The following is a 15,442-nucleotide window of genomic DNA, read 5'->3' on the forward strand; positions in this document are numbered from 1 at the left end:
CTTGTCTTTCCCTCCCTCTTGTGCCCATATTTGGTTAGTTCCTGTTCCTGTCCCCATTTAGGTTATTAGTATCATTAGTTCTAGGTGTGTGTGTTTAATTAGCTAATTTCCTCCCAGTTCTTAAGCCCTGTGTTTCCCTGTGTCTGCTGTCGATCGTCTACCGTCTCCATGCTCCCTTTACCTGATGTCATTAAAGTTTATTGTTATTTGTTCTACTCCTCGTCTCCTAGCTCCTTCGTTCCAGTGTGCCAGAGAGATAACGTGACAGCAATATTTTGCATATGAATGAAACACATTTAATATTTAAATGTTAAATTATTTTTTGAAGTAAACACACACACGCATATACACTTTCAAAAACAACTAATTCATTTCATTCATTCATACTTAACAATAAAGCCTCCTATTTCAGTTCAGGGAGACTGAAATTTCCATAGATGTAAAAAATTTCAAAAGGTCCCAGATAAGTAGATGATCGTCTGTTACCAGACGAGATTCTGAGGATTGAGGGAGACGTGCCAAATGCCCAAACTGAGATTACGTAATAGGCTTCTGTTTCTATATGAGCCATTAAAAATAGTCAGCGATAATGAAGTTAGTGTAAAATCACATTGAATTTAAATTGCCTTCTGCCTGGATATTTAACAGCAGGGTACAAATATTCTGTGACGCCAGTCAGTGCATTTTTATCTGCTATTATGAGAGGTGTGATAAAATATAGCTGAATAAGAAGATGATTAAAGCTTTCCTTTATTAAAGATAAAGTTTATTCACTCTCAGATCTCAAAGATCACAATAATATGCTATTATGATTGTTTCAAATGCCAACTTCTGCATGCAGGTTTTATTTATTAATAGAATCCACCAGCCATGCAAACATATAGAATCACACAGTGACATAAATGCTATCTCTTGTCAGGGGTCTTCTGCTGTGGAGTGTGGAGTCAAAGCACAACCATGTGATGCCATAACCAGCAAAAGTTGCTAGGCAATCCAGTCCCTTAGGATAAGAGGCCTCTCCCCTGAGACGCCCATTTCTTACATGTAGCGCTGAACCCCATGTTACTGAGAGGCTAAGAATGATAGCTCTTGGATTGTTTTTCACATCATAAGGTTCTCCTCATGGGACTCTTTCGACAGTGTACTATAGCCATGTGCTCTCTTCTGTTCTTGTAACATTCATTCACAAATACATTTGTGTGAATCTTATATTGTTTCCTAACTTTTATTGTCTTACGCATGCCCACAGGGCCATCAAAAAGACAGAAAAACCCTGTTCCACAAACCAGAAATGAGCTCCTATTAACTTACATTGTGCTACATATTATCCTTATATTAATTATTACACGACAGAGTTTCAAAAGTTTGGTCTCAGTAAGATTATTAATTTATTATTATTTTTTTTTAAAGAAGCCTCTTATTGTCATAAAGGCTGTATAGATATATGATCAAAAATACAGTAAAAACAGTAAAAATATTATTGCATTTTAAAATATTATAGTTTTCTATTTTAATATATTTTCAAATGTAATTTATTCCTGTGATGGCACAACATGATTATTTCAGTCTCAGTATCTCATGATCCTTCAGAAATCTTCTAATATGCTGATCTGCTGCTCAAGAAGCACTTATTATTATTAATGTTGAAAATAGTTGTGCTGCTTGCTATCTTTTAAAAAATATATATATTTATATATTTTAATTACATTTTATTTCTTTCTTTTTTAGATTTTCAAAAAGCTTAATTATGTATTTATAAGCTGTTTTATAAGCCAAAAAGAAAAATAATAATAATAATGTTCTTTGGTCCCCATAATGTAGGCAATGCCTATATAATACCTGAAGAACTGGACAATAGGCCAAAAAAAAGTATACAATTTCTACTACAAAAATATATATTTTTTTCTAAAAGGGAATGAAAAACAATCATGGAACCCATCATGATCATTTATTCTTCTTTTTTCTGATTTACAGTTTAAACAAAGCCAAACTGGAACCTGGAATTCATATTCAAGAAAGAATAATGAAATAGCTGTGTTAGAGGGACAGACTTACATTTACATTTATGCATTTAGCAGACGCTTTTATCCAAAGCGACTTACATTGCATTCAAGTTACAGTTTTTACATTTTTATCAGCTCTTGATATGACTTACATCATTATCTGGCAAGTATTGTTGCTTTTGTAATTTATGGAACTGAGAAAAACAGTATCTAAATATACTAACTGTTAGTGTGCTGAGACGTGAGTGTGATGTTGTATGTTGTTATATTTAGTGCAGTAATAGTGGGAAGAATAGTTCCTACATACTGTAGGAGGAAAGAGTTCTCAGTAACATGTTGTGATTATATCTTTAGATGTCAATTAAAAAGTGAGACATCTACCTGCCATTTTTAACAGTTAGATGAGAACTGAGATTAAATAACACATGTAAGCTTACATTAAGAACAGGTGAGCTGTGGCACTCAAGGTGTAATTTACAGCAATAAAATGGTGAAAAACATCAAGACTGTTCATACATACACCTTGAAACTGCAGAGAAATCAACTTTTTTGAGCAGTATCATTTTTAAATGTCTTTTCATATGAGCCATGACAATAGACAATGTGATGTTTGATGATTTACAAAGGGTCACCTACCAAATTGAGTCAAAAAGTATCTTCAAAATATTTATTTATTTATTTATTGTTTGTTTGTTTGTAAAAAAAATCTATATTATCATTCAAAAGTTTGAAGTTGGTGTAACAATGAATAGATTAGTATTATAATGTATTATAACTGAGGTTATAATTATTCATGAGATCATACAATGCATTATAAGGCTTATTATAAGGGATAATTAATGCATTAAAACTACTTTTATAATACATTATATATAAAGACCTTCAGTCTTTTATTCTCATTAAGAATCTACTTGAATTTTAACAGCAAAAATCTCACATTTCTGACATTTTCCCCACACAATTCTGAGTTTCTATCTCATAATTCAGAGACTCGAACCCACAACCTTTGGATTACGAGTCCGACTCTCTAACCATTAGGCCACGACTTCCCCTGTCAATTAAGTCAATTATTCTGTGAGCCTTATTTTTTTATTCTGTGGCAAATCAATAAAAAGAGCTTGCAAGATATAAAGAGAGTTTTGGGGGAAAAAAGTCTGCACTAGACTTTCTACTTTCTTTTCGCAGTAGAAAGTACTGCAAGTAAAGAACTAGTATTGTGAATTGTGAGATGTAAACTAAGCATTCTGAAATTTTATAGAAAACTACGAAAGCCTGTTTTTGCCATAGAATAAAACAATAATAATAAAAAAATATAATTAAAACATTTTATCTCACATTTTGCACTTTTTTTCTCGCATTTGCGAAAAAAGTCAGCATTACGAGAAACAGACAGAACTGTGACATAAAAAGTCGCAGTACCGTTTTTTATTCTGTGAAGAAAACAGACTTCCATAGTTTTATATTTTCACATATATTAAAAAGCAATTTATTAGTGATGGCAAGGTTGAATTTTCAGCAGCTATGACTGCAGTCTTTAGTGTTGCATGATCCTTCAGAAAATATTCTGTTATGCTTATTTGTTAATCAAAAAGCATTTCTTATTATCAGAGACAATTGTTCTTCTTAGTATTTTTGTGAAAACCGTGATACCTTTCTTCAAGATTCTTTGAAAGTTTAAAAGAGCAGCATATACTTTTCAACATTAGTAATTTACTGTCTCTTTTACTCAATTTAAAGCGATAGTTCACCCAAAAATGAAAATTCTTTCATCATTTTCAAGTAGTTCCACACCTGTATGAATTTCTTTGTTCTGCCGAACACAAAGGGAGATATTTTGAAGAAAGTTTGGAACTACCTGAGTAATGATGACAGAATTTTCTTTTTTGGGTGAATTATCCCTTTAATAATACATCTTTGCTTAATAATTTCTTTACAAAAAAATCTTACTGATTGCAAACTTTTGATTTGTAGTGTAGTATCTGATAAAAATGAATTTTATTAACTGTTAAGGAAAACAATAGCATAAAAGGCTAACAGCATGAACTAACAGAAACTCTACTTTGATGGGTGCATTATCTTCTGAGTTCATAATGTATGATAAATATAGTCCATCCAGTCTCATTTCTGAGGCTGAAGGTTGGGCCTACATTGCTATTTTTTAGTAAGGCCTACTCTTAGTTTGAGGGCCTGGCTCGCAACTCTTCCCTCCCCTTCACTTTAACATGCAGGGAGCCACACGCAATACACTGTGACGAATGAGCAGGAAACCATGGCAACGGCAGGGAACAAGCGGCTTGCCATTCTTCAACTGTACGATCAGAACAACAGTCTGGCTGACCAGCAAAGTGATAACGGTGGGCCGGCGGGTTGATTCATTGTTGTGAATCATCTCTGTAGGTCTAATGAGCGTGTTCATTTCAACACCTCCTTAGAACATGAGAGGGAGTCCGGTACAAGGAGGGGGAAGGGAGGGCTATCTGACTCACACTGGACACAGAGGAGCCGAAAAAGGTAGCTGAAGGTTTCTCTTTCAACCCCTATACCGTCACTATAAGACTGCTACAAGGAGATGCGCTCTGACTCACGGTGGAGTGTAAGTACTTAATGTACCAAGGGCAGCACGTATCGGCGTAGGAATGCTTAAACAATGACGATACAGTGGGGTGAGTAGTATGAGGCATCGGCATCAGGTGTGGGTTGCTCGTGGGCGGCAGCTGAGAGGAACATGTCATTCAAACAAGAACGTGAGGCCTTTATATTATATTACAATTGTGCTGATGCTATGAAAGGTCATAGATGATCATCCTACACACTGCAAACTCACTCCTGACCATGAAATCACGTTTTCAACAATTTCTGTTTCATGCTATTTCATCCTATTATCCAATAAATTTTATTTAATACTATTTGACTCATTGTAAATGTTATTGTATTATTCATAAGATGCTTTTTAATGATAGAACCTAAACTGAAAAAGCTATAATGTTAGACAGTGCTATAAATCTTAAACTGTTTAATGTAGTATAGTGAAAACTGACTTCAAAGCAGTATTTTTCAAATTGGGTTCAAGATTAAAGGGGTCTTGAAACCCCAGACTACTTTTTCAGAGATTTTAGCAGAGGTGTTTGTGTTGCATATCATAGAAGACCATGGTAACATCCGTTAATTTTAATTGTTGGAGAAAACTGGTTAATATTAAAGGTCCCATATTGTCAAAACTGAAATTTCCTGGCTTTTTTCATGATAACAGAGGTCTAGGGGCTATGTAACTACCATATAAGATTCAAAACAGTCAATCCACAGTAAAGTGCACACAGCCTGCATAAAGTAGCTGTGCTTTTTCACGAGCCCTTGTGACTTCCATAAAAATGTGACGTCCAAACTACTCAGTCACCGCCTTCAGTCACCACCCCAAGCACCGCCCACTGTCCCATCCATCCTCCAGCCACAATTAATCATGACAATGTATATACAATTACAAATTATTATAAATAGTCAGTTTGTTGTTTTACACACATGCACACATATATTATTTTATATACAACATAGTCGTCAAATGCAAGAAATCTTTAGACGCACCCATACCAACAAAACACCACACTTTATTGAACCTTTTCTGATAAGAAGTGTGCACTGCAAGCACAAGCATTTTTGACGATCATTTCTGTCCAGTCCACTCATTTTATCGCGTTTCACCACAGTTGTCATCGTTTTTGTCTGGCAGTGGCAGCAGGTTCCTTATGTAGCCGAATCTGCACTGGTTTGAATGGGCCGTCTCCAGTTTTTCCTTTGTTTTGCTTCCAGCTTAGCGCGGTGACGTAATTGTGATGTCGGCCCTAACTAGTTACCTGTGGTTGGCCTAGGCATTGCGTCACTTTGAAAACAACAGGCCAATCAGAAGAGAGGCTCATGAATATTAATTAGACAGGCCAAAATCGACCTGTTGTTAGCAGAGCTTCTGAAAGAGGAGCTGTAAAAATATATTGAGATGGTTTTGGTACTTATACCGCAAATATATATTCTTAAGGACATCAAAACCTAAAATAAAACTCCAGAAAGGTGTACAATATGAGACCTTTAAGCTTTTTTGCGCTATTTTCATCTTCTGGGTTTAAAATCTACATCGTGCTGATGTCACAATTTGTGGGACTATAGTACACTGATGATGTGTTGGTGTCTATTAAATTATTGATGAGACTGCATGTTATTATCCTATGAGAAGACGCTTTGCTTAATTATTCACAACAGCATGTGTTGATTTGCTATGACAGAAGCTTCAGACTGTGAGATCACATACATTAACTGAGAGAAACGTTCATGGATTGAAGGAGAGTGTTTGTTTTTGCTTTGTAATAGGAGTTCGGCACAACGCAATTCATGCACTTAGTGAGTGTAACCGTTTTTACAGCTCTGAGACACAACCCGTCACAACGCTGCAGAATAAGCATTAAAAGTTATCAACAGAGGTGCAACAGGCAGAGTGCAAATGGCTGTGCATTTATTTGCGTTTTTAACTTGATGGGAGTGAAATGAAACTGTCTGAAACCGAAATTGTCTGTGTGTTGTCTGTCTCCCCTCTTCCCTCTCCACTCCGCAGCACACCACGTCAACTTTTTTAGCATTTTTTAAAACTGTGGTGAGAACTAACCATTGCTGAAACACGGGGAAAATTCCTGGAATTGCAGCCAAAAATCTTACTGAAGAACTGGCAGCCAATGTGATTAAGCGCAACAACGATAATTTTCCAACGAACCAACTTTTGGAAGTATGTTTTCTGCTTGTTAAAGGAATGAAAATTTGCTAAAAACTGACTCACCCTCAGGCCATCCAACATACATCACTTGCTCACCAATGAATCCTCTGCAGTGAATGGGTGCCATCAGAATGAGAGTTCAAACAGCTGATAAAAACATCACAATAATCCACAAGTAATCCACATGACTCCAGTCCATAAATTAACCTCTTGTGAAGCGAAAAACTGTGTTTGTAAGAAACCAATCCATCATTAAAGGGATGCGACATGCATTGGATGCGACATGCACTTTTACAAGCTGTTTGAACTGAAATGTGTGTTAGCAGTGTGTGTACACCACCATCCTATAATGATAAAGATCCACTCAGTGTTTTTTTTTTTATCTCGTTAAATCATTACCCCTTTCTCAAATCCAGCCGACGATTGTTTGATTGACAGTAGCGTTTCAGCACAGACTGGACTGGTGTCTTACCTTAGACCCGCCCGAGTGAGCTATCATCAGTCCGACATTGTTTCACCACCAGAGAAGATGTAGACAAGAATGACTCCAAAGCAATATAAGTGTTTTATTGTTGGATGCAATAATGAACATAGTAGTCGTCATTTTCTCCAGACATCTGAGCCGCTGAAGACGCAGTGTATTACTTTTGTTTCTGAAGGGAATGTGCCCACGATCTACCAAAATGCATCTATCTTCCCGGGCGCCGCAGCACAAATGGCTGCCCACTGCTCCGGGTGTGTGTTCACGGTGTGTGTTCACTGCTGTGTGTGTGCACTTTGGATGGGTTAAATGCAGAGAACGAATTCTGAGTATGGGTCACCATACTTGGCCGTATGTCACTTTCACTTTCATTTTGTAGCAGCATGCAACAATACAGCTTCCTCTCTTTCTTAATCGCCTAGTTTTTGAAAGGGTAAAAACAATGTTGTTTTACAAACTATGTTATAGACTTTTCATTAAGACCCTAAAGAATCATATCAACTTGTGGAAAATGGGCATCCGAAGACCCCTTTAAGGCATTTAAAAGTCACTTCTGGACAAAATACAAGTCTGTAATCCATAAAAATGCTTCCTCCATTGAAAATCATCAAAATAAACCAATCTTGATCTGTACATATTTCTCTCCTGATTCAGACACAGTTACTTTTTCACTGGAGAAAGAGTAGATTATTTTATCAGCTGTTTGGACTCTCATTCTGACAGCACTCATTCATTGCAAATGATTTATTGGTGAGCAAGTGACGTAATGCCAAATTTCTCCAAATCTGTTCCAAGCAAACTCATCTACATCTTGGATGGTCTGAGGGTAAGTAAATTAACAGTATTTAATACATCACAACTTCACAAGCAGATAGGGATTTCATCTGAGTCTAAGTGTTGAATCAAACTAAACAAGCTATGAAAAAATGACAATATTTTATTAATTCATTAATTGAAAAAAAAAAAGAAAAAAAAAAGGTCTGAGAAGTTCTGCATTAAGTCTTTACTGATCACAACAACATAAAACTGCTCTGTGATGTTTCATGAATTTCTCAGAGAGCTGAATTAACTAGCTTCTCATATCAGGCAGTTTGTATTCATGAAGAAGTCCTCTTATGGACCCCACTGTGAGAGGTCATGTCTGTGGGCAGAGAATTACATGGACAGTACAGTCATTCAATGAGTCACAAAGGCCCCCTAATGTCCACTAAGTCTTCAGATTACAAACACACCCTAACACCACCGCCCACAACAACAACAAAAAAACTACATGAAAGAACACTATGAGAGTATGTGACAAGGGTGACATTTTAGAGCAAGATTTGCCAAAACAAGTTCTTTATGGGTAAAAATCAGTGCAAAGTCATTAAGTAGTTGGATGTTTTTCACATACATGTAAGTGAAGTGATCATGTACGCTCTGAGTCATGCTGGTTTATTCTGTAATAAATACTAGTAAGCTGCACATTAATGTTACTTGCCTACTTATCAAATAAATAACAACATGGACATAAAATATTTTTTTGAGTTTAAATAAATGTTAAATGAATAAAAACGTTTGTTACAACAAAAAATTGGCCTAGCAGCATCATGCACTCTGAAGTCATTTTTTTACTACTATTGATAAATGAAACACAAAATGGCACCAGTTTCATTTGTATGAAATGAAAGAGCGAGTCCACAGTGTGATACAAGAGACATTAATGTAACGCTGGTTTCAGTTTGGAGAGCTTTCAAAGACCTTTGAGTCCAAAGGTACATTCCACTCGACAGTAAGTGCCCTGCGAAGTGCACTTCACAGTGTGCAAGGGGACTAAGGTTGCCAGGTTTTGACAGAAAAACCCACCCAATTGCTACTCAAAACTAGCCTAAAACTAGCTCAATCGCTTTTCAGGGGGAATCCCCTGATAAAAGTCGCATTCCAGGGACTAAATATCAGATTATTGGGTCACTTTAAACCACGGCCATGAAAAAGATCCCGCGGAAAGATTGTCCTCCTCTCTTTCCCGAACAATGTCCTCTTTTTGGACCTATAAAAATGCGTCCGGCTGGGATTTCTTAATCACCCAAAATGTCTGGGATTCGGGTATTTTCTTAATCCTGCTCCAGCTGAATTTCTGACCAATGGCGCCTGCTCCCGCAACATGTGTTTCGCTCCCATGATTTTCTCGTCCACTCCTTTAAATATTCTAATATTCTATATAATTTTGGTGCATCAGGGAGCCGCTATCTGCAGTGTATTTAAATATGTTTGAATGAGCGTTTACTTTCACTTTCTATTTCGCGATCACACGCCCCCTTGTAAAGGGAGCACATCTTACAAGATCAGATATTTGTCAATGAGCTCAGGATCTGTTGAGCAGCAAATACTCAAGCATGGTCTTGTCAGTCATCTCTCCTTATTCTCGACCTGTGCTCAGTCAGCTCTGACTCCTGCAGCTCTTGTCGGATGCAGGTTTGCTAAGTCCGCTTTTTTTTCTCCACAGAATTGGGATACTTTTAAACTGTTGCCAAGGGTAGATTTTCCAAAGTGGGTTAAAAGTTTGAATTATTGCATAAATTACATTTGACTGAAATGCTTGTATTGAAACATTTTGCATTCTACCTATGATAACTTTCATGTACTTTTACATTATCTGTTCCCTCCTGGTGGAATGACCTGCCCAACTCAATCCAAGCAGTCCTTAATATTTTCAAGAAACGGCTGAAAACACTTCTCTTTCATCTTCATTTGACCCTCTAACTCTAGCACTCTCTATTCTAATGCTAATTCTAATTTTATCTGCTTTTTTTTTTAATTAAAAAACGTAAAACCCTCTTACATGTGCACTCTCTATTCTGTTCTAAAACTACTTGTTTTATTTATAAAGAAAAAAGAGCCTCTAACACTAGCATTCTTTTTCTTTTCTATCTACTTGTTTTCTTTTTATTTATTATAAAACAAAAAAGCAAACAAACAAACAAAAAACCTTTCTACTTATACTGTTAGGCGAAGCCCCGCTCATGTCCCCACCCACAAACCCCGCCCCCTACTGTCCTCTTTTTGGAAAACTAAAATATGGTCACCCTAGTTAAAGTAGCACAATTCTGTGGGAAAACCTTGGCAACACTGAAAGTGACTGTTAAGGGCTTTTCACATTGAACGCGAAAATTCAGTGCGAATGTTCGGTACAATGACATTTTTTAATCGAAACAATAGATCCCTATGGGGCTATTCACACCAGACGCGATCATTCGCAGTGCGAAAAGGCGAAGATTTTTTTTTTTGTCCTGTGTGTTGATTTTTTCCCCCATCGCTCTGCGGTGAAACGGGCCGTCCAATCAGATTTGAGTTTAGATCATGTGACCGGAGCAGCTGCTGTTGCACAAAAAGACAAGGGCTGTATCCGAAATCGCCCCCTATACACTCATTCACTATTCCCTACATTAGTCCACTCATACAGTTCACTTGAAGGAGTGAATGAAAACGAGTGAGTGAATTCGGACACTCAGTGCACCGAAAAGACTGCTGCTTTTGCATAGTTTGCTTGCTGTTTAATAATCATTTGATATGGGCAGCTCCAGTAGTAAGATTGAAGGATTCATCTTGAACTCTGACATGGAAATTATGTGTAAACCCTAATAGTCAATTTACAATTAATTTTGTACCTGTGTTGTATTACGCTGTATTATGCCGTGGACGAGCGGTTCTAAAATCAATGGATGGATGATTCAGCTGCGGGTGACATCTTCTGGCGAGACGCGAGATTTCATTCGGCGAGCGACTCTCACAGTGCATTCTTTGGATTCTCTAGCCGTTGAGTGTACATCGTTTGTACACACGTTTTTGCGGTGTATTGTGGGATTGAATGAGTGCACTCGAGAACATCCACTATGGTTTCGAATACCACTTAAAATGGCTGTCCCCTCAAATAGTGCACTATTTGAGGGTATAGGGGGCGATTTCGGATACAGCCAAAGAGTAGTGACGCTGTTTTGAAAACTAGCGATGCTGTTCAGACGCTTCAGGACGCGCAGACGTGGGAAGCGAGCCGGCGCGCTTGTGAATCTCAGACAGCGCTGATTAAGAACGGCGTTGCCTAGCATACATCTGGCGAATCTCCGCTCTCTACCCAACCAAACGGACAAACTCCTTCTGCTCTCCAGGACAAATAAGGATTTTTCTAACTCTGCTGGTCTGTGTTTCACGGAAACCTGGCTGAATGACGGCATACCAGACAGCGCGATTCATCTTCCTAACTTCAGAGCAGACCGCGACGCAGAATCAACGGGGAAATCGCACGGCGGCGGGACATGCTTCTACATCAATGAAAGGTGGTGTACAGATGTAACTGTGTTAAAGAAGATGTGTTGTTCAGATCTAGAAACGTTCTTCATTAACTGTAAACTTTTCTACTCACCGCGGGAGTTTTGCTCGTTAATTCTTGTGAGTGTCTACATTCCATCGCAAGCGCATGTGAGCTCAGCTTTACAGAAACTAGCTGATCTGATCACAGACACAGAACAACAACACCCAGACTCTGTTTTAATCATTCTAGGGGACTTTAATAAAGCAAATCTCTCCCGTGAACTGCCAAAATACAGAGAGCATGTTACATGTCCCACCAGAGACAATAATATATTGGATCACTGCTACATAACAATAAAAGATGCATTATCACTCTGTCCCACGGCAGCTTTGGGGCTGTTTGATCACCGTTTGGTTCATCTAATTCCAGAGCGGGTTTTTAGACCTTACTGATTGGAGAGTTTTTGAGGCTGCTGCAAACGATCTGGACGAGCTCACAGAGACTATAACATCTTATATCAGTTTCTGTGAGGATATGTGCATTCCTACCAGGACTTACAACAGCAACAAACCGTGGTTCACTGCAAAACTCAGACAGCTCCGTCAGGCCAAAGAAGATGCTTACAGGAAGGGGGACAAAGTCTTGTATAAACAAACCAAATACACACTGAAAAAGGAGATCAGAGTGGCAAAGAGGAATTATTCTGTAAAGCTAAGCAACAAATTCTCTTCCAGTGATTCTGCTTCAGTGTGGAAAGGTCTGAAAGACATCACCAATTACAAGTCACCCAGCACTGTGGTGAATCAACAACTGGTAGACGATCTGAATGAGCTCTACTGCAGGTTTGAAAAACACCATTCACATCTCCTGCAACCATCCTCTCCCCCACACACCTGCAATTCAGATCAGTGAAGATGACGTGTGCCAGGTCTTCCGAAAGAAGTGACACCAGTCTGTCTGAAATCCTGTGCTGACAAGCTGGCCCCCATATTCGCACAGATCTTCAACAGATCACTGGAGCTGTGCGAAGTCCCCTCATGCTTCAAACGCTCCTCCATCATCCCGGTCCCAAGGAAACCCAAAATTACAGGACTTAATGACTACAGACCTGTGCAATCTGTGATCGCGTGCAGTTGCTGACGCTCGCTGAAGTGTGCAATCGCTTTCTTATGTGCGCTGTTTTATCGGTACTTTTGCTTTCAAAATCGATCGCGTTCAGCAAGGAGGGGACAGGATGGAAAGTGGGGGGGCACAGTAACTCGTTTGGAGGGGCACGGCCCGCGAGTGCCCCCCCTTGGCGCCGGCCCTGGATGACATCACAGTCATCGGCCTCATTCAGAACGGTGACGAGTCTGCTTACAGACAGGAGGTTAAGGAGCTGGCTGTCTGGTGCAGTCTTAACAACCTAGAGCTTAACACGCTCAAAACTGTGGAGATGATCATGGACTTCAGGAGAAACCTCCCAGCTCTCCCCCCACGCACCATCATGAACAGCACTGTGACTGCAGTGGAGTCATTTAGATTCCTGGGCACCACAATTTCTGAGGACCTAAAGTGGGACAATCACATTGAGTCCATTGTGAAAAAAGGCCAGCAGAGGTTGTATTTCCTTCGCCAGCTGAGGAAGTTCAACCGTTCCTTTGCACGTCAATAACTGTCTGGTTCAGCTCAGCTACCAAATCTGACCTCAGAAGACTACGGAGGGTAGTCTGGACTGCTGAGCGAATCATTGGTACAACCCTCTCCACTCTCCAAGAACTGTACTTATCCAGAGTGAGCAAAAGGGCTGGTAAAATCACTCTGGACCCCTCACATCCAGCACACTGCCTCTTTGATCTGTTGCCGTCTGGGTGACGCTACAGAGCTCTGATCACCAGAACGGCCAGACACAGGAACAGTTTCTTCCCTCAGGCAATCCGTCTCATGAATATTTGACAATAACGTGGAACACTCAACACTATTATACATACACATACTTATTTACATTTAAATTTTGCACATATCATACCTGTACATACATAATTGTCTACATTATATATTGTGTTTTTGCTTTTTTTGTACATTGCCTATTTTGTATATTTGTATATTATTCTTTTTATTATCTGTGTCCTGTCCTGTTGCTGTCTTTCTGTTGCACTGTGGAGCTTCTGTCACTATAACAAATTCCTCGTATGTGTAAACATACCTGGCAATAAAGCTCATTCTCATTCTCTCTCATTTCTATGTGTGCGAGTGTTTTGAGTCAGAGTGCGTTAACTCTCTAGATCTTCCATATTAAAAAAATAGAGTGAACGCAAATAGACATATGATTATGATGATATATTTTCTATATGTGTTTTGTATGCACCTCATGGTATTTTTTATAACAATAAAGGATGTTTATGACAATAAGCAGTGTGACGTTATTAAAGCTTAAATTATTAAGCTTTCTAATATGAAAAAAAAATTTTTTTTTTTTTACTACTCCTCTGAGATAACTGAGGGGTCCATCTTCTTTATCTGATCTAAAACAGGTTGCCAAGTAATATAAAGCATGTTGGTACTGTTGGGGAATAACAGTTAAAACCCATGGACCAGGTATGATGAACAAAGACAAGGAGTCAGAGATGCGATTAATTAAAGAAATTTACTGAAGAAATAGTTTGCAGTTTCATCAGCAGAAGTCAGCTTCAACACTCGCGATGGAGTGCGTAGGCCGCTCTCCTTTACAATGCAAAAACACCAGCAATTATACCCTAACAGAGGTTGCTAATTGCGTCAATGCATAAGTCATCAAAATTCTGATTGGTTCTAAAATCTAGATAAAGTTAGACAATTTCCACATATGGACGCAAGCTTGAAGCATATCTTTTGATGATGACTATTTTAGTGACGAGTGATCAGAGATCCTACGCAATACGTCTCTCCAAAGACGTATATCTGATACACTGGACAGCGGCAGCGGAACGTTTGTCCTGGACTGTCTGAGCTTCTCCCTGTACAGACAGATACTAACACACATACGCAGAGAAACACTTATCTTACTTCAAGGTTGCCTCGGCCCTAAACCTTATCAAGCATGGTAACACACACAATGAGAGCAGCTTCTTAGAGAGTAAAAAGGCAGACTAAAGCCATATTGAACTTTTTCTCTAACATGCATAAATGCAACTTTGATTAATAATTATTCAAGAAATATTATAATTAATATTATTATGAAGGCCATTATAGATCTGCCATCCACTCCTTCAGTCCCCCGTTTTAGACCGGTGTGTGATCCAGTACACCAGTCTGGTCTACCAAGTGAGGTCACTACAGAAAGTACATTTCTGACATTTCTAGTAATAAACACATTATTTCACACAAATACTTCCCTTTAACGCTCATCTACTTACTTTCTAAACAAAACATTTAGGCAACAGCCTTAAAACTACAATAGCATATTCATTAACCAGATTTAACAAATCATTAATATATTATGAAAGAAAAACCACATGCACAATAAGTCATTCATTTTATGACCCTTTAGATAGAAATTTGCTTTGTTTATTTTTACATGTCTTATACAGCTATGATGGCTTACGGTTAATTTGGTCATATGAGAAAATGAACAGATAACAATAAAACTACATATTCTCTGGAAGCCGGGCTAAATGAATAAACACCGTTATTGCATTCATGGGTCAGACCCTCAGTCACCTCACAGATACTAAACACAGACATTGTCTATAGCCTAGATACTAGGACTGGTTTTACAAAAACTATTATTGCCAATCCATTGCATAGAACAAGAAGAGGGATTGTAAATCCAGTCATTCATTCCCCCATTAGAAACCATTTTTGGGTTCAAAACAAACTGGTAGTTTACCTAAAATAACCCATAAATAAGTAAGATACCCAGATAAGCCATCTTTAAAACTAGAAATAAAATAGAACAA

Source organism: Barbus barbus (assembly GCF_936440315.1).
Source record: "Barbus barbus genome assembly, chromosome: 36".
Taxonomy (NCBI): Eukaryota; Metazoa; Chordata; class Actinopteri; order Cypriniformes; family Cyprinidae; genus Barbus; species Barbus barbus.